Source organism: Heterocephalus glaber, unplaced genomic scaffold (genome assembly GCF_053883595.1).
Source record: "Heterocephalus glaber isolate CG9 unplaced genomic scaffold, H.glaber_assembly_v1.0 deba00001058, whole genome shotgun sequence".
Taxonomy (NCBI): Eukaryota; Metazoa; Chordata; class Mammalia; order Rodentia; family Bathyergidae; genus Heterocephalus; species Heterocephalus glaber.
In genome coordinates, this window is record NW_028258184.1 from 2,238,010 (window position 1) to 2,264,294 (window position 26,285).

A 26,285-nucleotide genomic window follows, 5' to 3' on the forward strand; every position below is an offset into this window, starting at 1 on the left:
TTGGCTGTATGCAGAGTAGCTACACCTTGTTAGGTGGAAGTGTGACCTCGTTGTTTTCTTCATTTGGATGTTAAATGTGGTTTAATAAGCCATGTTTGAGTGTAGGGGTGAAAAGAGGTGGGTGAGTGATAGTTATTCTTGACCAAGGGAATTAGTAAAGCACGTTCTCAGATGTCTTGGTGGGTGATGAGAGTGTCACTTCAGAGACTACATGTGGACCCTGGCCCCTTCCTCTCAGGATTTGCCTCTGCTCTCTGCTTCTGGGATGCCATGAGCTGAGCAGCTTCCTTCCACCACCAGCCTTCCTCTGTGAGGTTTCTGCCAGCTACCTGGGGACTGATACCTCTGAAACTCCAAGGTAAAGAACTTCCAGTAAGTTCTTCTCCTCGAGTATTTTGTCAGAGTAACAGAAAGCTAGCACAGACACTGCGTGAATTTCTCTCATATCCAAGTTTCTTTACCTGTGGTGATCACTATGTAGTTCCTATGTGAATGGCATAACTTCTCTTCCCTCTAAGAAATTAGGTATTTAAGGGGGGAGATCTTGATTCATTCTATCAAAATTCACTACTGTACTCTCAAGTCTCTCCCTCTGTTCTACTAGCATGGGTCAGGTTGGCAATCCCAGGGCCTAAACAGTCATTCCACCACGAAAGACAGATCGGTCTTCTCTTTTTACATAGTTTAGAAGAAATTTTGGGGGGCTTTTTCAATTGTGACTTAAGGAATGATTCCTATTTCCCAACATAAAATTCTCCTAAAAAGCTACTTTCACCCTGCTATTCTTAGATGCGAAATGCTGCTTAGACATGCGGTGTTACCAAGAGAAGTGACAAGTCTCCCGCCCAGAACTGGGTCTTCTCTGAGCTTCATCTTAGAGATATCAGCCATGTTGTTCTCAATACTTGTCCTGCAGTCTGACACCTGCATTAAGCTTTGACTTGAGTACTTACTCAGACAAATTAATTACATAACCTCTCTGTGGTTTCAACAGAGGATAATTCTCATTTGTAAAATAAGAATAATAAAAGTACACACCATATAATGTTGTTGTGAGAAATAACTATGTAAACAAATATGCATGGCTCATCTCCTTAGTTCACCCAAACCCAGCCCCACTTTTGTCTGCCCCACTCTGTGACCTGATACATCCAGCACCCATGGCTTCAGCTGGTGATTTGGGTTCAGCCAATGGGAGGCACCAACAGCAGACATTGGGTATTATTTCCTACATTGCTTCCTCTGGGCTTTGTTGCTATGGATTAGCAGAGAAATGTTAGGTCTTTAAGAAAGATTAATGTCTTCCTCATGGAGCTGGATTGGTTACTGAGAGAGCAGGCTGTTACAAAGTGAGGCTGCCCTTGGTGTTTTGTCACCCTGCACATGCCCGGTTTCCTTCTGCTTCCTAACAAGAGTGGACGGAGCACAAGGCCCTTGCCAATGCCATACTCTTGGACTTTGCAGAATCCAAAATCTTGAGCCAAAAGAAACATCTTTACTTTATAAATTATGTAGTCTTTGATTTTCTATTGTAGCAACAAAAAATAGCCTAAGGAACTGTGGAAAGCCATTATAAAGTTTCAATAAGGGATCAGATATGATTTCATTTATTCAGTGAAAAGAACGGTACCATGACTATGTGGGAAGGACCAGTCCCTGCTCAGGACTGTGGTCCCGCTGCATGTGTATGTGTAGGCAAGTGGATATGAATACGTGTAGGCACATCCAGATATAATTTAAACGAAGAAAGGGTTGCTCTGCAAACATTTCTCTCTAATTCAAAAATGTCAATGAAAACCTAATTGTATAACAAGGATACCCAAGAAAACATAGTTGTTAAATGTGTAGCCCAATAGCTAAATTCATTTTTGTAACTAGAATATACAGAAACATCATACTCACAACATACTTGTAGACAAAAGATGATTATACTTGAGGATAAAGTGAAGAGATTAAGGGAAATGTTTGTAGCTAATATACTTCCACTTCAAAACCCATTTCAAAGATTCATATTCACCATGAGAATTTTCAGCAAGAGGAGGCACAGTGCTTCTCCAAGCTCTGTGCTATTTTCAGAACATAAAGCTGGAGCTAGTACATCTGTTAAATACTGAAACACCCGAAAGGAATCCCCCAAAGACACAGTCTGCTTTTTCAGGCAGCAACTTTTCCTTTTTGCCAAAGGTTTATAATCAGAGAAGTCTTACCCAGTCCAGGTGTGGCCTTGAATACCAAAATACAGCTGCAAAGAAGCTCATCTGATTTTTTTTACCGTTTTCCTTTCACTTCCTAAGTAATATAGCAAATAGTGCCTTTTCCTCTCTTGAGAGGAATTCATGGACTGATGCTTTAAAAGACTTTCCTCTTTCTGTTGCCTAGCAAACTTGCAGTTGTGGACACATGAAAAATACATACAAGGAAGGACTAGACAAACTAAGAACACTGTACATGCTTATGATGTGGCCAAAGCTTGGGGTAAAAAAATTAATACATTATACCTAGTATACATTTATTACCACTTATCATTCTAACATGTATTATGTAAAAAGTCTTTATTTCTGTTTATTGTAGAATTATGAATTATGCATGAAAAAAGATGTTTTGCATATTTTAAATGACAAGCACTACACAGTTTGAGAAAAGGAATTTTGGGCTGTTCATTACCTAATGTAAGCTCATTCAATGAAATAATGATGTTTTCATTATGTTCTGTTTTAATATCACAAAACACTGGTTTAAGAAATAAGAGAAAGCACAAGCACTGGGTGTTTTTATCAACAAACATTTATTCAACCAACATGCAGTGACCAGATTCCAAGTTCTGTGTTGTATGTTTGAACTGCTGAGGCAAACACCAAAAATGAGTTCATAATCTACTACAGTGAAAAAGAGTGCAAATTAAAAAATCATAATGAAATATAAATAGAACATTTAAAGGCAGTAGCCAAACTCCACTTGATTTGAAGGGTCTTCTGCAGTGTTTCTCCGTAGTGCTTGTTAAAATGATCAACTCTCGCTGGGGATTTAGCTCAGTGGTTCCGGCGCCTGCCTTGCAAGCACAAGGTCCCAAGTTCGATCCCTGGTACCAAAAAAAAAAGGAGAGTCGTGCAGAACACACGCTGAATCAGCCCGCTGCAGACAGGCAGGTCTGTGCATGCCCTACCGAGGTCGTGAGTCACGCGGAAGACACCGAATCACCCCACTGCAGACAGGCAGCCACCTGATTCCAACTACAAAGACGCAGAGGACACCAGACCACCAGACCAAGAAACTGAGTCCCACTGTTCCTGGCCCAGACGTAGGGGCTTCTGAGCCATCGTCCCACTGCTCCTGGTCCAGAGCAAGGGGCTTCCTGGTCACCATCCCTCCAGCTACTCCCAGCCCAGAGGAAAGGGCTTTTGGGCCAGCTTCTGTCCCGCTGCTCCTGGCCCAGAGGAAGGGGCTTCTGAGCCACCATCCCACTGCTCCTGGTCCAGAGGAAGGGGTTTCCCGGCCACCATCCCTCCAGCTGCTCCCAGCCCACAGGAAAGGGCTTTTGGGTCACCATCCCTACCACTGCTCCCGGCCCCTGTCCCACCTCACCCACCTCAGAGGAGGTAATCCGTGCAGGCACCAACAGCCCCCCGCCCCAGTCGAAATGAGAAAACACATAAATAAGTCTCAAAACCAGACTTCCAGATCACCTACACCAACCCCAAAGGGCAATGAGATGGAACACTCTGATACTCAACCACCTGGACCCACTGAACTGGCAACAAAAGAGGATCTGGAAAAAATGAAATCAGAAAGAATTTCTCAGATAACAGGAGAAATTGTGCCCCTAGTGCAAAACATGATTAATAAATGTAGAGAGGAGTTGAGGAACATGATGGAATCCCAACATAAGAAACAAATGGAATCCATAAAACAGATGCAAATAGATTTCCAGGACATGAAAAACTCCACTGAAAGTCTACACAGCAGAATGAGCCAGTGTGAGGACAGAATTTCAGATATAGAAGATAAGATTGCAATTAGTGACCAGGAAAAGAAAAATTGCTTCAAAATTATAAGGGAACATGAGAAATCAATCCAGCAGCTGCTAGAATATGCAAAGAAGAATAACATGAGACTGATTGTGCTCAATGAAGAAACAGGAGAGAGTGCAGATGACATAAAAAAATCTCTTCACAGAAATAATGGCAGAAAACTTCCCAAGCAGGGGAAAAGAGCTTTACATACAGATAAGTGAGGCATATAGGACTCCAAATAGCCTTGATCAAAAAAAAATCTATACATAGGCATATAATTGTTAAGATTCCAGAAACACAACAGAAGAACAAAGTTCTCCAAGCAGTCAGAGAAAAGAAACAAATCACATACAAAGGAAAGCCCATCAGAATCACAGCAGACTTCTCAACACAAACCATCAAGGCAAGAAGAGCTTGGAGTGACATATTCCAAGCCCTAAAACAAAACAGCCTCCAACCCAGATTGATGTACCCTGCAAAACTATCTTTCAAAATGGATGGAGAAATAAGATACTTTCATGACAAAGAGCACCTTAGGAACTTTGTGAATACCAAACCAACACTCCAAAGAATTTTACACAATATCCTAGGAACACGCATTGAGGTTCACAACCCCAGGAAGCAAAGCAGAATGAACCCATCTGGCATGACAAGAAATTAAATGTAAAGAGGGAGATCCCAACAAAAAGAGAAAGTCATGGCAATAACAAGTCAATACGTTTCAGTTATAACCATCAATGTTAATGGTCTCAGTTCACCAATCAAAAGAAATAGACTGGCAGAATGGGTCAAGAAGCAAAATCCAACAATATGCTGCATACAAGAAACACAATTCATTCAAAAGGAAACTCATAGACTGAAAGTTAAAGGGTGGAAAACAATACTCCATGTGACAGAAACCTGAAAAAAAGCAGGAGTAGCTATCCTCTTTGCAGATCAAGTAGATTTCAAACCAACATTGATTAAGAGAGACGAAGAAGGACACTACATTTTTGTAAAGGAAACAATCCAAGAGGAAGAGATGACAATCATAAATATCTATGTACCAAACACTAGTGCACCCAACTATATAAAACAAATACGAATGGACATGAAAAGTCATATATGACCTAATACAATTGTAGTGGGGGACCTCAACACCCTACTGCCACAAATAGATAGATCAACGAGACTAAAAATAAGTAATGAAATACAAGAACTCAATCGAACTCTTGAACAAATGAACTTAAGAGATGTTTACAGAGTCTTCCACACCACAAAATCAAAATACACATTCTTCTCAGCTGCACATGGGTCATTCTCCAAAATAGACCACATACCCACACATAGAACATGTTTAAGGAAGTGCAAAGGAATTGAAGTCATCCCCTTTATATTATCAGACTATAGTGTGATGGAATTGGAGATCCATAGCAAAAGGAACTCAAAAAATTTCATAAACATGTGGAGATTGAACAACACACTTCTGAATGACCAATGGGTCACAGAGGAAATTAAAGAAGAAATCAGTTCCTTCAATTAAATGACAATGACAATACAACATATTGGAATCTATGGGACAAAATAAAAGCAGTCTTATGAGGGAAATTCATAGCAGTGAATACACATATTAGGAAAACAGAACGAGCCCAATTAAACAACCTGATGCTGCACCTCAAGCTTCTAGAAAAAGAAGAGCAGGACAACCCCAAAGCTCATACAAGGGAGGAAATTATAAAGATTAGAGGAGAAATCAATGCAATGGAGACTAAGAGAACGATACAAAAAATCAATGAAACCAAGAGTTGGTTCTTCAAAAGAATCAACAAAATTGATAAACCTTTAGTCAACCTTGTCAGAAAAAGGAAAGAAAAGGCCCAAATCCATGCAATTAGGAATGAAAAGGGTGAAACTACAACAGACCCAGCAGAAATCCAGAGGATCATCAATACCTACTTCCAGAACCTATACGCCAATAAGATGGACAACACAGAAGAAATGGACAGATTCCTAGATACATATGAATTACCAAAGTTGAATGAAGAAGACCTAAAAATTCTGAACAACCCAATATCAACCAATGAAATTGAAAATGTAACTAAAACCTTATCAACTAAGAAAAGCCCGGGCCCTGATGGCTTCACTGCTGAATTCTGCAAGACATTTAGAAAGGAACTGCTGCCACTACTGTTTAAACTCTTCAATGAAATTGAAAGGGAAGCAATACTCCCAAATTCATTCCTGGAAGCAAGCATCACCTTGATCCCGAAAGCAGAGAAAGACCCAACTGAAAAAGAGAACTATAGACCAATCTCACTAATGAACATAGATGCAAAAATCTTTAATAAGATACTGGCAAACAGAATGCAGAAGATCATCAAGAAGATCATACACCCTGATCAAGTGGGATTCATCCCACGGATGCAGGGATGGTTCAATATATGAAAATCAATTAATGTAATGCACTATATCAATAGAGTCAAGGACAAAAACCATAGGATTATCTCCATAGATGCAGAAAAAGCATTTGATAAAATCCAACATGCATTTATGATAAAAACCCTACAAACAATTGGAATAGATGGTCTCTACCTCAAACTGATAGAAGCCATCTATAAAAAACCAACAGCCAATATCATACTAAATGGTCAACAACTGAAATCCTTCACACTAAAATCAGGAACAAGGCAAGGATGTCCACTATCACCACTCTTGTTCAATATACTTCTGGAAACATTAGCCATGGCAATTAGACAAGAGAAAGAAATAAAAGGAATAAAGATAAGTAATGAAGAAGTCAAATTGTCATTATTTGCAGATGACATGATACTCTATAGAGAAGACCCAAGAACTTCACCAAAAGTCTTCTAGACTTAATAACCAAATTCAGTCAAGTAGCTGGTTACAAGGTCAACACACAAAAATCAATAGCTTTCCTCTACACCAATGACAGACTCACTGAGAGAGAAATAGGGCAAATAATTCCTTTCACAATAGCATCCAAAAAACTGAAATATCTAGGAATCAGTCTAATGAAAGAAATCAAAGACTTCTTCTCTGCAAACTATGGCACTCTGAAAAGAGAGATTGAAGATGATATCAGAAAAAGGACAGACATCCCCTGCTCCTGGGTAGGAAGGATTAATATAGTGAAAATGGCCATACTTCCAAAACTGCTATATAGATTCAATGCAATCCCAATTGAAATCCCAGCAGCATGCTTCATAGACCTTGAGAAAACAATCCAAAAATTAATTTGCAGCAAGAAGAGACCCAGAAGAGCAAAAGCAATTCTAGGTAACAGAGACATAGCAGGGGGTATCACAATCCCCAACCTTCAACTCTACTACAAAGCGACTGTGATAAAAGCAGCATGGTACTGGCAAAGAAACAGACTTGAGGACCAGTGGAACAGATTAGAAGATGCAGAAACAACGCCAGACACACTCAGCCATCTCATCTTTGACAAAGGAGCCAAACACCCTCACTGGAGGAAAGATAGCCTCTTTAATAAATGGTGCTGGAAAAATTGGGCTTCAACTTGCCAAAGATTAAAACTAGACCTATATCTCTCACCATGCACTAAACTAAAATCAAAATGGATTAAAGATCTAAATATTAAAATAGAAACTCTGAACCAGTTGGAACAGAGGTTAGGTAGAACCCTTGAAGACATTGGTGTAGCAAAAGATTTTATGAACAAAACCTCAGTTGCCCATGAGCTAGCACAAACAATCAACAAATGGGATCTCTTCTTATTAAAAAGCTTCTGCACTGCAAGAGAAACCACCAGCAGTGAGAACAGACAACCCACAATGTGGGAAAAAATCTTCACCTGCTCTTCCTCAGACAAAGGTCTACTATCTCAAATCTATAAAGAACTTAAAAAGATCAGACCTCCCAGATTTAAAGACCCAATCCAAAAATGGGCATCTGAAATGAACAGACATTTCTCACACAAAGAAGTAGAAATAGCAAATAAATACATGAAAAAATGTTCAACATCACTGGTCATTCAAGAGATGCAAATGAAAACAATGCTGTGATTCCACTTCACCCCAGAAAGAATGGCTGTTATCATGAAATCAACCAATAACAAATGCCGGTGGGGCTGTGGGGAAAGAAGAAGCCTGCTCCACTGCTGGTGGGAGTGTAGACTGGTGCAAGCACTGTGGAAATCAGTATGGAGATACCTCAAAGAACTAGGACTGGAAGCCCCATTTGACCCCAGTATTCCACTGCTGGGGATCTTCCCCAAAGAATTAAAAGAATCATACCACAGTGATATATGTGCACCCATGTTCATAGCAGAGCAGTTTGTGATAGCTAAAACTTGGAAACAGCCCAAATGCCCATCAACTGGAGACTGGATAAAGAAAATGTGGTTTTTTAATAAAATGGAGTACTACTCAGCCATAAAAAATGAGAAATTAGAGACATTTATAGCTAAGTGGATGCACATTGAGGCAATACTCTTAAGTGAAATAAATAGGACACACATGTGTAAATACTGAATAGTTTCTCTGGTGTAAGAAACTGAAAGTGTAAATAAGGACTAAATGTATAATAGGTAATGTGAAATAGGAAGAAAAGGGGCGAAGGGGCAGGAAGTGGGAGGGCTAGGGGAAAGGATAGAAGGGAATGGGATTAATATGAGAAAATGGAAAAATAGGAACAAAATCTTTGTAAATAGGGAGGACTGGAGGGATTGAAGGGAGAGCTGGGCAAGGGTGAAAAATAAGAACCATGAGAGATTATGTAAAGGTGCAAATTTCCAATGATGAATGTCATTATATTGTATACCTAAAATGTACCAATGATTAGAATGAATAATTGATAATGTAAAATAGGAAGAAAAGGTCCAAAGGGGTAGGGGTAGTGGGAGGGGCAGGGGAAAGGAAAGAAGGGAAAGGAAAAATGATAAGAAATGGAAAAAATGGAAATAAAGTCTTTGTAAATAGGGAAGGGTGGAGGGCGTGAAGGGAGGGCTAGGAATGGGGAAAAAATAAGAACCAAGATGCATTATATGAAGGTACAGTTCCCAATGAGAAATGTAATTGTGTTGTATACCTACTATGTACCAATAAATGAATTTAATACAAAAAAAAATGATCAACTCTCGGTCTAGGCTTCCAGCCTACTAAATCATAATTTTGAAAGTATGCCTAGAAAAGTTTATAATCCTTTACAAGAACTATAAGTTGATCCTAATGCACAGGCAATCTAAGATCCACTGAAGAGGAATTCATGCTTCCTGAAGATTTTACCCAAGATTTCCGGGTGTCATTGAATGGTGAGAATCAAAAAGCATACAGCAAAATACCACATGTCTCTTTCAGAGTTCCATGAATGGAAAACCAAGTCGACCTTGTATTATTCCTTCAAAATCGGTGTCACAATCATTTCTTGAGCATCTGATCTGGTCTAAGTCTTGTAAATATGTAGGGTCAATGTAGTAGTTAGGAAAATGAAAGCAGGTGTTTCTCACCAAATGGCAGAAAGAAGAAAACGTGTCCTTCTCTACAAGCCAGCGGAGAAGACAGTGAAAGGGAGAACCATTCAGGTTGGGGTCTTCCTTCCCAAGCACACCTATCAGAAGTCTTCCCACTTGTCTTGACAGGAAGATGTGAAATAAGGACAGCACATCAAATTGGCATGTGTAGGAAGTATTTCCCTCTCCATCAATGGTTAATGGGCCTTACGGGAAAGTGAAAAGTTTTGCATGGGAAGTTTAGAGTGAAATGAGAGAAATAAAGCCAAGAATGACAAGTGAATTCAAATGAACATCAGACTGAGAAAGTTTAGATTCTCCACACCAGACAAAGAGTCATCAGAGGACATGAAGTCAATGCACGGAAAGATCAGCTTTGTCTATTTAGGATGACAACTCTGGCACTAGCATGTGATCTGAAATAGAAAAGAAGTGTTATCAGAGAAAGTAGCTGAGAGGGTATTGCAGTGATTTAAGGTGGAAACTGACAAGGCCTGAATGAACACCATAGCAAAAGAAACGAGAGGGCATATTCTGCAGGTCATTCTATAAGATAACGGATATAAATCAGTGTGGAAGAGATATGGAAGATCTAGTATGGTATTCCAGTTCGACAGATTTAATGCAACATGATATCAAGATATAAGATTTCCATGACAGTAGACAGTGAGCTGTCTTTCAGATGTTTATTGGGCCGTTACATAGCTAATACCTGTCCTAGTCCTCCAGGATACTGTGCCAAAATACCATCTGCTGAGTAGCTTATAAACAACAGAAACTTACTCTTTACAGCTCTGGTCACTCATAAGTCCAAGATCAAGGTGCCAGCAGATTTGATCTCTGTTGAAAGTTCCACTCCTGGTTCAAAAACAGTGCCTTCCTACTGTTTTCTCTTATAGTGGAAGGGACTAGAGGCTCTACATTTCTTTTATAAAGAGTACTAATTCCATGAATGAGGGCACAATCCTCATGAACCATCCGCCAAAGGCCCCCCTCCTAGTACTAGGAGTTGCTATTTTAACTGATGAATTTGGGGGGAATGCAAGCATTTAGAACGTACCACGATCCAAGATGTAAGGACAGCTCTTCAGTTGAGGCTCAGACTGGCTGGGTCCCTTCATTTCAGAAACCAAGGAGGACTGATTGTATTACTTTTCTCTTGGGCAGTTTCACAATCTTTCCTATCTTTTGGGAAGGGATTCAATACTGACTGAAAAGAGAGAACATATTTTTGTCAATATCCCTTTTCTTCAAGAGTACAAAGTGAAGAACAATGAAAAAAGAAAAAGTAATAAAACCTGCATCATTTTCAAGATATTAAAATATATTGTGGAGAATCACATTTGACAATAGTGAAAAGCTATTAGCTCAGAGGGGGTTTGAGACATGATTATTCAAATGCCATCATTTCAAAATGAACAACCCTGGCAATGTTATCACAGAGAAATAATTCTGCCTGTCACTTTAGACAAATACCATGGCTCTCTTTCCCTTTAATTTGCTTTATTCTTTTCCATTTATCACCACCAACTCCATAGCTCTTAGCACCTTTATTTTTTATATTTTATAGTTGCCTTTCTGCATGAGAATACAAGTGCCCTCAGAGCAGGCAATTCCATACTATAACCTTATAATATAGACTCATTCTTGCCACATAGTCACTCAATGATTTATAAAAATATATGAATGAAGGGCCAGGGATTTAGCTCAGTGGTGCTGCTGCCTGCCTCACAAGTGCAAGGTCCTGAGTTTGGACTCTGGTACCAAAAAAAAATAAATATATGAATGAATGCATATCAAAATTATATTATAAATTCCGATTTTCCAATGTTGCTATGCTGAAAACCTTGCAAGTTAAACAGGTTTGTTCCTTGCTTCTGAAGCTTCGGACCTGACTACAGTACTTTGTTTGCAACACCTCTCAGAGTACACACATAGTTTCTTCTAAATGTAATTTTATCTCATGATCTGACTTTAAGATCCACCGTGGATTGGACTTGACAACATCTAGTTTAAAGATGAGGATACATTTATAACATGTTCAGATGCCAACAAGCAATTCAGCCAACCAAATCACTTTTGGAAATTTGAAATGGAAAACCTAAAGAGAACAAAGCATGAGCAGCTGGAGCTAAAGCCAAGAAAAGATGTGAAGTAGAGTTAAGGCCATGAAAACTGAGGTACATTATAAGCTAAGACTTTAGGAACTATGAAAAACCCATGTTCTTAAAAAGCAGAAACTATGAATAAGCAGAAGCTACAAGTATAGAAAATTTAAATTGATTATCGGGAATCAACCAGTCAATAATAATTCATCATTGCCATGAGACAACTGTTTGTTTCTCTATCTTATCCAGCTTGTGGTCACTGTTGGGTTTCAATTATGTGGGGGTTTTTTCCTAAAACAATTTTATTCAACTAAAAATTTCCATACCACACAATTTACAAACCCAAAATGTAAGATTCAATAGATTTTAGCCCATTGACAGAGTTGTACAACTATAACCATAATCAAACGTAGATATCTTTTGTTATCCCAAATCAAAACACTGCCTATTAGCTGTCATCTCTCAACCCCTCACCTCTAAGTCTAGGTAACCACTGAGCCCCTCTCTGTCTTCATAGATTTTCCTATTCTGGGCATATGTTTTTCAAAATAAGCTATGCTCATAACAACATCAAAGACCTTAATCAGAGAAATGTAAATCCTTCAAAGTGAGCTCTCACACCATATTAGAGTAAAATTAGAAACCGACAACAAAAACATACTTAAAATATAATTGTTTTCATAAATTTTTATTTAATGTAGTTTGAATCTATAAAAAATATTGTTGCAGACACATGGTTATGCATATTCAATATTAATTTATCCTAATTATAAATACATTTCAGTGTTTCCATACCTTTTAAAATACCATGAAACATTTAATTTTTGGCAAAATATAACACAATTCACATGTGATTCTATTAAGTGGAAGTAGATTAAATATATAGAGTTATACACACTGGGATGAAGGGGAAGAAATGAGAAACAAGTTGGTTCTCTCTTCTTGTGAGAGACCTCTGCTACTGTTTCTTCTCTACTCCCGAGTTCTCTCCCTACTCCTGGCCGTTACTCTCTTCCCTTATCCTCATGAAATAATTGATAAAACATTGCCTTTTGGCATGGTTCAAACATGATTCAAAGAGGAGAAGGAGAAGAAAAACTAAAGAACTTAACTCAAACTCATCTTCCTTCAGGTTTGAGTAAGAACAGCTCTGTTCTGAAAATCATCCCCTCAGACTTGCAAATGGAAACTGACACCCACAGACCCATCAGTGGCTCTGAGTCCAAATTTAAGATCTAAGCTCAAAGCTTCATCAAAAACAGTCCCATTTGATATCCAAGCTTAGAAGTAACTTAGTTGCACACCTGGGAAGAAGCATATTTCTCTAAGATTATCAAACATTGATCAATTACTACATAGGTGAGTCCTTGCAGTGATATTTTTCCTTTAACTTCTCAGTAAATAAAACTTAATCTCTCTGATAAATTGTATAATCATTTGTTCCTAGAAACTTTAAAACTCTTTAACATCAGAATAACATTAGAGCAAACAAAAGTGTTCTGGCCCTTCATTTTTTTTCCTTCACACTGAGCAACATTCTTGATTTTTATTATTATTATTATCATTATCACTATTAATTTTGAGACAGGGTCTTGTTAATTCTCTAAATTGTACAGGCTGGTCTAGAATTTAAAATCCTCGTGCCTCCCAGAATTCTGGGATTATAGGCATGTTCCAGCAGGCCCACCTTGGATTTCAAATTCATTGAGTCAAGATAAGAAATAAAAACCATGCTTAGTATTCCATAGTAAGTCTCCTATTAAAGGGACAAAATCCATTAGTTGAAAACAAAATATAGCTCAAATGAATGCACAAAAATTAAAATGATAATTTTTGTATTTATCTTCGGAAAGTGATGATTTCCTAGCTCTTAAAATTGCCTTCCTTTCTATTCTTTCATCCCTTTTCCTCTTTTTTGATCACATGATCCTGAAAGACTTCCAGAAAGGTGAACTGAAATTCACAGGTAAGGAAGCATTGAAAATACTGCAGAGAAAAATAAAATCAGACTGTTTCCCTAAGTCTAAAATTCCTCATTAATTAAAAATATCTGATGGCCAGACATTAAAAATACAAATTCGACAATCCATCCCTTGAAGGGGAGAAGCTTTTTTGAATAAATATAGAGGCCATGTATTTTTCAGCTAAAGCAGAAAATGAAAAAAAAAAAGAAAAGAAAAGAAATGCTAGCTTTCTTAAGAAAAAAATAATTGAAAGAAAAATATCCCCAAGTAGATGTGTTCATGGTATATGTGTGTCACATCATTTTCATAAAAATTGCAGTTTGAAAGTCTGATTGCTCTGATAATTAAGAGTAAAGAGCCCATTATAAACTTGTGTCTAGATTTTCTGTCTCCTTCCTGTTTTAATCATGATCAAATTTGAATTTCACTGAGGCCATTTAGAATTCACTGCAGGAACACAGCTTATGCTGCCCGATGAGAAGCCCTGTACCGCTGTCGTGGCTGTACCTGGCTACATGCTGCCCTGCCCCGAGGCCTCCGTGCCTGGAGCCTCATCCTCCAAACAGGAAGTGAACTGGAATAAACTCACTGCTGTCAGAGCGGGGCCTGGCTGATATCAATGGGTGGGACAAAAGAAATCTTAGTTTGTAAAATTTAAATGCCATCTTTTATGAATAATGTGTGAGCACAAAGTCATTTTCATTGTCCTGTTTTCATTTTCTAGATGAAAATTTTAGAGGAAAAGTACAAGATAGACTCATAGAAGGTAGGCAAGATCAGATTAGCTGGACAAGGGAAATAATTCCTAATGAGCCAGTGTATTTTTTTTCTATTCGTATGAATTTCTTAACGCTAACTTCACTCATCTTTTCTTTATGAAAGAAATATTTTATGAGCAGAAGTTATGGGCCGGGAGCATTAAGGTTAAAGGGATAAGGATAAAAGTATGGGTTTTTTAGTTTGGGTTGTTTAGTAGTAAAAAAGTTTGGGTTGTTTAGTAGTAAGGAAGAGAGATGAAAATCCTTTGCAACTGATCAGATCATATTTGGGGAAAACAGAGGTTAGCAGCAGTTATGCAAAACTAAAAAACAGAGAAGAAAGTTTAAGATGGTACCCTCCAGGAATGTTAAAAGCTCAAGAGGGTGTGGGAGGATGCTGGAAATGATGCCCAACGGGTGGGCAGAGCTGAGCCATAAAATCTCGGATCTGCTAAGTAAAGGAATTTGTATTTTATTCTGAAATTGATGGACTTCACAAAACCTACAGTCTTGAAGCCTGAAGCCATTCATAGTCCCTCTTCTCATAGAATGAATTTTGCATTCTTTAGAAATACAATTTTCCTTATTTTTTACAATAGTATTATAAAAATTCCAATTCCCCTCATTGGCTATATTATTCCTACAGCATTTTAAACTGTAACTACTATTTATGTATCCTGTCTCACTTTCTTTGAAGATTTAAATTTCTTTCCATAGTTTTAAGATCTCTAAGACAACCTAGAGTGATATTTATTTTAATCTTTCCTATTTCTTCTTTCTTAAATTTTTTGGGGGGTACCAGGAATCGAACTGAGGATCTTGCGCTTGTGAGGCAGGTGCGGTGCCACTGAGATAAATCCCTGGCCCTTATTTCCTCTTTCTTAAAGGAGTTGGTGTTGGCTTTCAAAAGATGCAGGAAAAAATATCCTGATTTCAAAGGGATGTTAGAAAATAACTGAAAACAAATGGATGCACCTTGCGAGCATGATATGAGGTGAACTCAATCAGACACACAAGCTTAAATATCACATGGTTTCTCTCATATCAGAAACCCAAAATATAAAAGAAGAGCAGAATAAAAGACAGATAACAGGCAGTAGGGAGATCTTTTTCAAATGCAAAGGGGAAGAAGAGATGGAGTGTAGAGGAGGGAGAGGAAGGAAAGGGCACGGAAAAAAGACTTGAAGGAAAAATGGAAATAAGAAGTTTCACAAATGGGAAGGGGAGAAAGAGTTGAAAGGAGCAGGGAGGGATGGGAGGGGTCGGAGATGACAAAACAGTTAAGCTGTGTTATGGACATGGACCAACTCTCAACAATGACTACGTACTGAGAAAAATTTTAATTAGAAAAAGAAAATAACTGAAAAGAGAAGCAATGTCGACTGACAATCTTCTATCACCTCAATCAGGTTTTCCGTGAATTTCAATACATCTTACATATGATGGGACTGATTCATTTTTAAGTAATTTCACAATTTTGTAAAGGAAAAATGTTTATTAAAAGATAAGTAGATTGGGCAGGAAAATAAAAACACAACTAAAAAACAAAACAAATGCAACTGAAGACTGTGGATTCTTCAGTGGAAGTTCTAGTTTTGTCACTGATAGAATGCTTGTTAACTCACTTAATGAGGAGAATCAGATTATGAGGATTTAAGCTTTCCATCTGTAGCCAATATGTAGAGTGCTATTCAGTTAGAATAAAATGTAATATCAGCATCTAATGGTGTGTCAAAAATTTCACTCTAAGCTTGAAACAAATATGAAACATTTGATATAAATGTTAATCATATATGAGAAGTTATGTACTGTAATATTTGGTAAGTAAATATATCACCAGTAAAATATGGTGTCTCTCAATACTAGTTAGAAACCTAATACTGAAATGAAAATATAGATCTGTATTTTGACTAATTCTAATATTTCCAAGTCAATATTAGCTTAAACTATACATTAGAAATGTTTTTTTCATTTTCTTCATAGAAAGACAAAATGTATCAGCATTAATACATTTTTATTCTAATACAAGAATTATATTGGCATTATATTCTGTGTTCACACAAAATTATAAATTATTTTAAAAAATAAATCTAGTGACAAATAGACATATAAAATAACTGATTCTGAGAATAATCATGTTAAGAAAAATTTTTCTTCTTAATATATTGCTTTATTTTTTTCAAGACAGGTTGGACTTGAACTCACTGGCCTTTTTTTATAGCCCAGGCTGGCCTTGAACTCACTATGTCATACAGGCTGGCCTCAAACTCATGGCGCTCCTACTGCCTTGGCCTCTTGAGTGCACCACCAAACCCAGCTCGATATATTGCATTAAATAACATCTCTGATTGTACATTTTGATATTTAATCAGTGAAATCTAAAATTAAGTTCATGTAGATATAAATAATCCCAAGAAAATTATTTTTACCAAACAAAATGCACTAAAAACCTTTAGACTTATTTTAAATTCTCTTAGTATCATTTTGTTTCTCATTTAAAAGCAAACAAAATCGATACAGAGACTACATAAGAAAACATGTCAGAGAGTTGAGGGTCATCAAACATACGTGAAGGTAGTCTTATTTTATAGGATATTTAGGTAAGGTAAGTGTTTTTGTATTAAAATAACCAGATTTCAGAGGCTGTGTGGGTAGAGACTGCAAACTGCTTCGAGAACCTTTTGGGAAAGATCCACATAGATGAAACTTGGCAGTGGGAAGATGCAAAGGGTGATTACGGCTCACAATAGCTACAAAACTGGTGATTAGAAAGAAAAGATAAAAGTGGAAGAAGAAAGAGAAGATAATGCGTAACAGCTGGGCAATTTTTGAATGAGGTTAAATAATTTGTTTTGTTATATTTCCATTGTAAATCCAATTCCTCTGTTTAATGTATAATCAGTTTACTGAAGAGTTTGAAGTCATCATGGTAACAAGCATAAAACAATTTTAATTGTCTCAATAATTACCTTTCGACTTTGCTATGTTATTCTACTTAATGGTATTCTGGCTGAAGTGCAACCCTTTCTTGTTACATTTGGCAGTTGTGACTGCTTATTTTGAAGACTCACTTTTCCACAATTCATCCCGATTTGCTTCTTTCCTTGTGTGCTGTGCGCTCCCATCCTGTGGCTTCCATTTTGGAAGGAACTGAGTCCCAAGTCCTAAAAAATGCCAAGGAGCATGATTGGCTCAGCCACCTCTCCTTTCTTTTCTAGTCACATTTCCCTGCTGTGGTGAGCATCAAGAAGAAAGAAAAAGGCAAAAATGTTGTGAGTTACCACTCACATAGTGGTAAAGGTGTGCTAGACTCCCTGACTCCATCCATCCCATGCTAATAGTCCCTGTTTCCCAGAGAAGCAGTTAGCATCCCCTCTGTCCTCCCTACTGCTGAGACAGAGCTGCCATGTGGAGGTGCAGACAAGAGAAGGTTGTACAGGGGGTGGTTGGATGCTGAAATCCAGGCCCACCTCTCTCCAGGCTCTGTTCACCCAGACAGGTGCTTTCATTTACCTTTCACAAGAGTGCTATGCTAAGGACTCCTTCTGGGTAGTATGTTTACCTCTCTCAACACACCCCCACTGTCTCTGCTAAGTTGCATGTGACATCCCCTGACCACATGACTGACCCTTCACATGGAGCTACAGGGGGAGCTAGAGTCATTGTCCACAATGCAGACAATGCAGACTGGCTCAAGTGGCGCAAGCAAGGAGGATGCAGTAGACATCTTTCCTAAAATTTAAGCTCATTTCTGTTAGTACAAATACATTCCAACCAACTTCAGAGAATGCACATAAAATAGCCCCCTTTTTGCCAATAGTGGTGGAAAGGCACTGAAAAGAAAATGGCTGCATACTCCTGGGACCCCAGAATTATCTCATATTACTTCACCACATACTCTGAGTGTATGTTTGCAGCCTATCTACTCTCAAAGAATGAAATGCCCGTGTCTCTCTCCATCTATCAGACACCTCTAGTCTTGGTTTTCTTGGGATTTTCCTTCTGTGGTTTTATTCTGTAAAAACATCTATACCCTTTCATAACAGGGAACAAACTCTTGCTAAAATACAGTTCAAACCACAAAGCCAATGACCTCTACCTTTCTCACTTCGAGTTGTGACAGAAAAGTAAAGCGATGGGATACTCTTGGAGGTTGGCCATATTACTCTGAGCTTGGCTAGGTGGGGCTTTCTCCAACTCTAGAATGACTGGCGTTTCTTTTAGAGTGAGAGGCACCTTCTGTTCTCAGGTTTGGGCCTCAGCCAATTCAAAATTCATAGTATAAATTCTACTTGGCCCCACTCAGTTGCCTTAACTATTACAAACTCTTGCAATTAACCCATATTCTTGGATTTTTCCCTTTCCAGCTCATCAAAGTACAAACTTGGTTTTTTTTCTAAAAGAAAGCTAATGTATTTTGATTGAAAACTCTTAATTCTTCCACAAAACATGTAGAATAAAGTTCAAATTCAAAAACAAGAAATATCTTTGTCCTATAGCAATTCTGCATCCATTTTTCCAAAACCATGCTTTATAAAAATTCTTCTCTAGACCTGTTCAGTCCATTATCTCTTCACCAGGTGATGCAAAAGCAAGATCACTAATAGGGATTTCTCTTGATAGGAGAGGTAATCACCTAAATTGCTCCAGGGAAAGAAGCACCCCCATGTTGTAACAAAAAAATAAATGAATAAAAATAAAAAAGAGCCATGTTCAAGGCCAGAAAAGCAGACCAACGAAAACTCAGAATGTTGGGAAGAGTTATGAAAGGGGGGAGGATAAAACATGAAGGCCAAAATAAGGGGGTTTAGGTGAGAGTGAAAAAGAAAAGGTCAGAAGCAATCAGGAAGTGACTGGAGGAAAGAGGTTGTGTTTCAAACACATGGGAGTTAGTGGCCCTGCATGTGTCATCCTGGTGACTTAAGGGAAAAAGCTAAAATGCAAAGGGCATAAAATATATTTATTAGGTCTGTTTTATTTATCTCTTTCAGGAACTAAAATTCTTATAAGCTCCTCAACTGAAACAAAAGTGATATAACAACTCCACATTATCAAGCAACAATAGCTTTTAAAAATACAAGTATTTATTTAATCATGCTCCCAAAATACAAAATTTTTATCAAGAAGTTAAATTCTATTGACATTCCCAGTCTTCTAAACAAGAATCTCTACCCCTCTCCCTAGGGATGCGATGTTACAATGGATCAAGCCCAGGGACAATTTGCGTGTCATGGATCCAAGGGCTAGACTTTCCATGGGTAAGACACACCCCATCCAGAAGTCCAAGTGTATAGCTTAGACAGCCGTTTAGCCTGGAGACATGTTCCTCCACCTTTCTTCCCTTGGATTAACAGCCCTTATCATCACAGTAATCATTTTTAATGTGTCAGTTTGGGGGGCGGGCTCTGAAAGAGAGAGCGGCTCAAAAGAAGAAATGTCTTGGAAAAGCCAATTGGTATTCTATGAAGGTGGACTCTGAACAGAAACACAAGGAGAGTAGTTGGGCCAGGCACCATGGCACGCACCTGTAATTTCTGCTTATTCCAGTGGCTGAAGCAGGAGGACAATAAATTCGAGTCTAGCCTGGGCAACTCAGCAGGACCATGTCTGAAATTAAAAGGGCCAGGGTGTAGTTCAGTACAAAGTCCACAGATTCAATGCCCAGTACCCCACCACACACACACACACACACACTCACACACACACACACACACACACACACACACACACACAGAGTAATATAAAAGCATTTGGATCTCTAACACTGCTTTCAAGTTCATGTTCCAAGCCCCTTCTAAAAGAAATCATAGAATATATTATGACTGCCACTAGTCACAGCTCTGCATAGTTTTTTTGGTATTCTTAGGGACTAGTTTAAATTTTCCTTGGATTTATGTAGTAACTCAGTATCCTCTTAATAATTCCCTTTGGGTTTGGGATAAGGCACCTAGGTTTGGGAAAAGAGCAATACCTTAGTTATTTTCTATTGCTTGCAATCAAATTTAGATAATCTACAAAATTACTCTACAAATTTGATTATTGTGAAGCCTTTTACCTAGGAGTTAAAGCCTTTTTTATTAATTGCAATAAATATTCAAGTTGATCTGTTCTATTGACTCCAAGCAAGAAAATGATATAGGAATAAAACGAGGGTGCCCTTAACCATCTTAGTAATACCTCAACTAAACAACTAAAGCATATTAGGTTTAGTGCTGTAAAAAGGGTACTTTGAAAAGCTTGTTAAAAGAAGCAGCAAATAAACATGAGCTAGGAAGAAATAAACTCTTAATACTCTGAATTTGCTTGAATTTCTGTGTTTAAAGATTCCTGCTAAATCAGCAGATTTCTCAGAAAAAGGACATATGAATAAGAGAATTTGTAAAGAATATGTTAGGGCACTTACTTGGAATTATAAGATCTCCTTAAAGTTTTTTGCTTTTCTTCCTTTAGCTATCCAATACAGCAGTAGGTCTGCAGCAGAATTACTGCAAACTCTTCAAATAGGAGGTAACTGCTCATTTTGAGTGTAGGTGGGAAAAGTTTGATTTGACAGCAGTGAAAGAACATCCATTGATTTCATTGTATTTTTTGTTCTTCAAATACAGATTGATCTATTTTTTCAGTCTTTTCTAAGATCCTTTCCACATGACTACTTAAATAGACACACATGAGAAGAGCTTTTTGTGGGAATTCTGCAAAGTTCTCACTTAAACTATAGAATATCAGCTCAAACATACTAACAGCTGTGATCTATTATATTTTGTGAATTTAACTTTCTACCAACCATTTTCCAGAATATTTGCATTTCAAATGTATAAAGTTCCTACAGCACAAAGTATTAAATATTATTAATGTGAAAATATTACCGTGATTTTGAGAAATGTCATGGTTTTGATATTTGCCATGTTTGGTTGTATCATCTTGTTTTCCATGTCTGTACTTAGGCTGCCTAGCACACAGCAAGTACTTAGTAAATACATGTTAACTAATTAAAAACTATCATTGGAGGGCGTATTTAATCTGTCATACCTCACAGAGAGAAAGACTGAAACAAAGTAAAAAATGCATACAAAAGCGATTTCGTAGGGCCGGGGATTTAGCTCAGTGGTTTCTCCACCTGCTGCCCAAGTGCAAGGACCTGAGTTCAATCCCCGGTACCAAAAAACATGATTTGTAATTACTTTGGTTTTATACCAAGTTCAAATTTTACTTCATATTTTACTATCTTTGATTCAAATAAACTTGCTATGTTAAGAGTAAAGCATCATTTTAGAAATCTAATGATGTTTGCCTGTGCTCTTAAACATTATTTCACCCTTAGATCCCCGGTACCAAAAAAAAAAAACACAAACATTATTTCACCTTACCAGTAGTTAAATTCTAATGTTAAAGGTGTTTCTAGAAAAGCAAAATGATCAACCTAAGTTATAAAAATACTTTAGGCATTCTTTGATATTAAATCTTGCTCCTCTGTATGCTTCTGCCCCTTTATATTTATTTATTTATTTATTTATTTATTTTTGGCTTGTGAGTTTCAATGAATAATCTTCATTGTTGTTACTCAAGAAACACTCTTCCATTGACTAATGAAGTATGCTGTTTATTCTTAGTCCAAAAAGATCCATTATTTCTTCTCTGTTCAGTTTATGATGAAAATTCTTCTAAGAAGTAAAATATAATCTCTCAGCAGTCATGATGAAATCAGATCAAAATTTGCTAACACAATTCATATTTTGACTGTTGAATAATATGCACCACGCTTTTCCAACCGTCCAGGTCTGCTAGGAGTCAGAAGGAATAAATTCTGAGGAAGGTAACAAGGGTAGAACTTTAGATTGGGCAATGAAAAGTTAAGATAAAAAGCCACAAAATCAAATTCTAAGAAAAAAAAATAGCACTTAGGAATTCATTAAAAGTTTTCAGCAACTATTTTGAAATATTTGTATAAAAAGTTATGGTGGTACTTTTATAATACAGAATAGCTAAAAGCATTTCAGAACAAAATGTCAACAAGTCAGAAGGATATGAAAAGCCCCTATGCAAATAAGCTGTATTCTTAAATTGTAACTGCCATTACTGCATAAAATTATATTTGCATAGTTGGAAGAAAGGAGGACAAAAATGATTAAGTTCAAATTAAAAATTATTTGAGAATCTGGTCATTACTTGCTAAAAGTAATAGTCCATAGTATTCAGAAATTTTAATATTAATGGTCTCTGGTTTTTTACTTAAAATCCAGTGTAACAAAAATTTTATAGGAAACAAATACATAAAAAATAAAATTTTTTATGCACAAGGAATAAGATTTAGATCACAGGTTTTCTATAAATTCTCATAAATATCTTTTTACCCATCAATTGTTGCTTGTTTATATATTGAATGTTGACTTTAAAGTTAATTAGTAAAAATTAGTCTGTTTCAAAATCTTTCTATGTTCCAAGTTTGCCACAGAGTAACGTGTACCCTTTTGTTATGATAATTCATCTGGACTTATTTATGCTCTCAGTTCCATAAAACGTAACAGTACCAACCATCTTTAATTGGAAAAAATATAATTAAACTTTGTTCTTCAAATTTAAAACACAGAGAACTAAGAAATCAGATGCATTTAGTTAGAAATAAACAATTGTGCATTATGTTTGGCTTCCACTTCCATTTTAGATTTATTGACCACTTGGAAAGAGAAATGAAAGTTACTGTCTTAACCCAATGCTGGGAAAATAGAAGTCTAATTACATTGTGTGCTGTTACTTTAAAAAAGTATCAAGAGTAAAATACCCTGCACCAAAGAACTAGCTGTACCTCTTTCTGTTCTTGTTCTCTGGCATAGACAAGAAAGAAGAAAATATGAGAGAAAAAATGATTATATCCTTCTCTGGCATAGGAAGAAAAAGCAAAATAAGAGAGATAAATAATTATATTTCTTTACAAATTTGTTAGAACTTCAATACCCTTAGCTGATTCACAATGTGCTTTGGATTCTATCACCATTGTAATAGCCTCTTGATAAAGATACCAACAATCTTTGAAATGCAAAATTCATTGGATTTCTTTCAATCTTCATGATCCTAGTTCGGAATGGAGCATCTCACATTGACTAATTCTCAACCTTGAACAATTCTGATGCATGGCTTCCATTACATTACTTTTCTGGGGTTTTTTCTATTGTCTTCATGACATCTTCTCAGTGACATTTTAATGTTTCTCATGGTGCCAACTGGCATGCTTTCTCTTCTAAACATACTTTTCAACTGCCCCTTATTCTTTCTTCAATGATCTGTACAATTCTACTCAAGAATCATATGCATAACTCTTCCAGATGTATCTACCTGATTGTCTCTCAAACTCCTCAACCTCAGTTTGTAAAAATTTGAATTAATTACTTTCTCTTCCAAATCTTGTTTTAATTATTCACTGCTTATTAAAGTTAAGTTAGTTCATCCATTTGCCCATGCCAGAAAGCTTACACTTGCTTTTCATTATTGCCCTTATTTCTTGTTTTTGCATGACTGTCATCTACATCCTAAACATCTTTCAAATCTAACATCCTCCCTATCTCATTCTCATTTCCAGGAATACAATATAGATTTTCATTAACTAGTACCATGACTGCTCATTGGTCTTCCAACCTCAATGTCACGTAACTTCAACTCAGGCATGTTGAAACAAAAGCAATCTTTTTAAAAGAGCAAATCTGGTCATCTGTCTCATTGAAAAGTCTGGCAGTAATTCTCAAACTCATAAGTAGCTCAAATCAGGCTTGAATGATCTTATTAATTTCATTCACCTTTATAGTTTCATTTCTTCCCACCCATCCCCCACGCACAAACTTTGACCAGACTGGAAACTATTTGTAGTTTTCAGAAAGACTCATATTCCTTCTAATTTCATCTTTTGTATACATTTATACATTTTTATACCTTCTTCCTACAGTTTTGAGCAATCGAACATATACGCATCTTAGAAGGTTAAGTATATCACACTCCAGAAAATTAAATGCACTCTCCTGTTTGGGTCCATTATGAACCTATATTATAGAGCTTTCAATTTAAAGTAAAGGTCCATTTAACTCTTCCTTTCTCCAAGCTACGATACAGACCAGGAGATATCCACATTCATCTTTTTATCATAGTATCAGGAATGGTTCTAGTGTTATTATGTCTTATATAAAAAATCTAATAACTAAATTAATGAATAGAAATTTTTAAAATCACTAAAGAGTTTGATTTGCATAAGTTTTACCTTTCTTTCAGAAGATAACATCATTTAAGAATTTTTCATCTCAAGAGATATCTAAGCATTTGTCATTAGACAAAAGAGAAAGATTCAATAACTTTGAAAAAGTGAGAACAACTAAACAAAAAAATGAATTCTTCTTAAAACATTTAAGAGTCACCAGTCAAATATTCACAGTGGGCCGTTATTTAAATTTGTAAAATTCTGTGCCTGCTTAAAATTGTTTTTTTGCTTTTGTCTACACATTTAGGGGATTATCAAGATTATAAACAAGTCATCCTGGGCTTTACATTTGGGCATATCAAAAATAAAATCTGTGACAAGAACCCAGACAATCAATTTCCCATATATTGATGGTGGTTACCAAATCTTTTGACACATCTTGTTTGCCTCTTCCACATCTCTCTGCAATCAGCAAGTTGTTAATACCAGGTTTCTAACCCAAATCTGAATACTGCCTTTCATCCTTATCAAAGACAAATAGATAGTTACTCAAACAAGTAACTGCTTTTAAAAGGTTAAAACTGTCCATGAAATATTTTTTGATTTATTAATAAAGATAGCTTCCATTGATTTACAGTATCATTCTCACCCAACTACAAAACTAAATGGGCAATGACTTCAGTTGACAAAGTTAAAGTGTATGATAAGAGATACTAAATGCATATTTTATCATTTTAGTGTATTTTAATGAGATTCTTCTCTTTTGCACAAACAGCAATAAGAATTGTTCCTGGAGTGTTAAAAGTAGGAAGAAATTGTACTTACTTCTTATTTATGTTTCATCTCATAAAATATAGCATGCCGATTTTATCTTTTGCTCACCCACTGTTTAAAGGAAACTATGTAAAAAAAAAATTTGACCTTTTACATGAATACATGTTCATATATATTTTCTCATTTCAATGACAGAAAAGCTACAGAAGAATATCATTAAAAACAAAGTAGCAAAAGGATGATTTTACAAAATACATACCCGAAGTTGCTTCTATGTGGTTTATCAAATATACTAAAGGATTTTTTCAGAATATCAGACTTGATCAGTACTAGAAACTGATATTTGCACTCTAAAGAAATGCCAATGATGCACAGCATCAACATGCGGTACCCTAAGGGACAAATTTCTTGTGATCCCTGATTATCACAATAGTTTGAAGGTGATAGAAGGATTTTAGGAAAAGTCCGTAATCAACTGTATTCACAGAATAGTCTTTAACTACTTACACTTCCACTATACATACTTAAATATTTCTAGCACCTACAAACCCCTCAAACGCTAACATTAAATATTAGCTCTTTGGCGGGAGGCGGGGCGTGCGCTCCTGTGACATATCAATGCAGAGTTTCTCGTGCAGCTGCTCTGGCTGCTGCAAATTCTCATTTCAGGCGTGGTTTTTCACGTGCTTGTGCACCGTGGTGCTGCCAGGGCTCACTCCTTGAATGCCCAAATCTACAAATAATAATTTACATTATAATTTTCAAAATACTCCTGCCTAATATGTCAGAATATAACATATTTCAAAGATTCATGCAACTAAAGAGCTACCTCTGTGTCTCCAGGTGATATACATGTTTCTTCATCATATGCAAAGCTGGCTATTCATGAACAGACCACATATGGAAAAGTGATCAATTTGATCATGTAGTTAGATAATTATATCTAATATATACCTGACACCAATTGGAAGAGCTACAACAGGCATATAGTGCTTTGCTGGAGAAAGTGTACATAATTTAA

General features: G+C 36.7%; 1 long non-coding RNA gene across 1 annotated transcript in view; it reads right to left on the minus strand.

Moving 5' to 3' along the window:
• Window positions 1–1,828: 1,828 nt before the first annotated feature.
• The window catches only part of LOC110347186 (uncharacterized), a 91,056-nt gene continuing 66,599 nt past the window's right edge, over window positions 1,829–26,285 (minus strand). The window contains exons 3-7 of the long non-coding RNA XR_002391630.2: window positions 20,714–22,114; window positions 19,836–19,917; window positions 17,382–17,541; window positions 10,541–10,690; window positions 1,829–3,079 (exon numbers count right to left, since the gene is read on the minus strand). This is a non-coding gene — a long non-coding RNA (uncharacterized LOC110347186). The remainder of the gene's footprint in view (window positions 3,080–10,540; window positions 10,691–17,381; window positions 17,542–19,835; window positions 19,918–20,713; window positions 22,115–26,285) is intronic.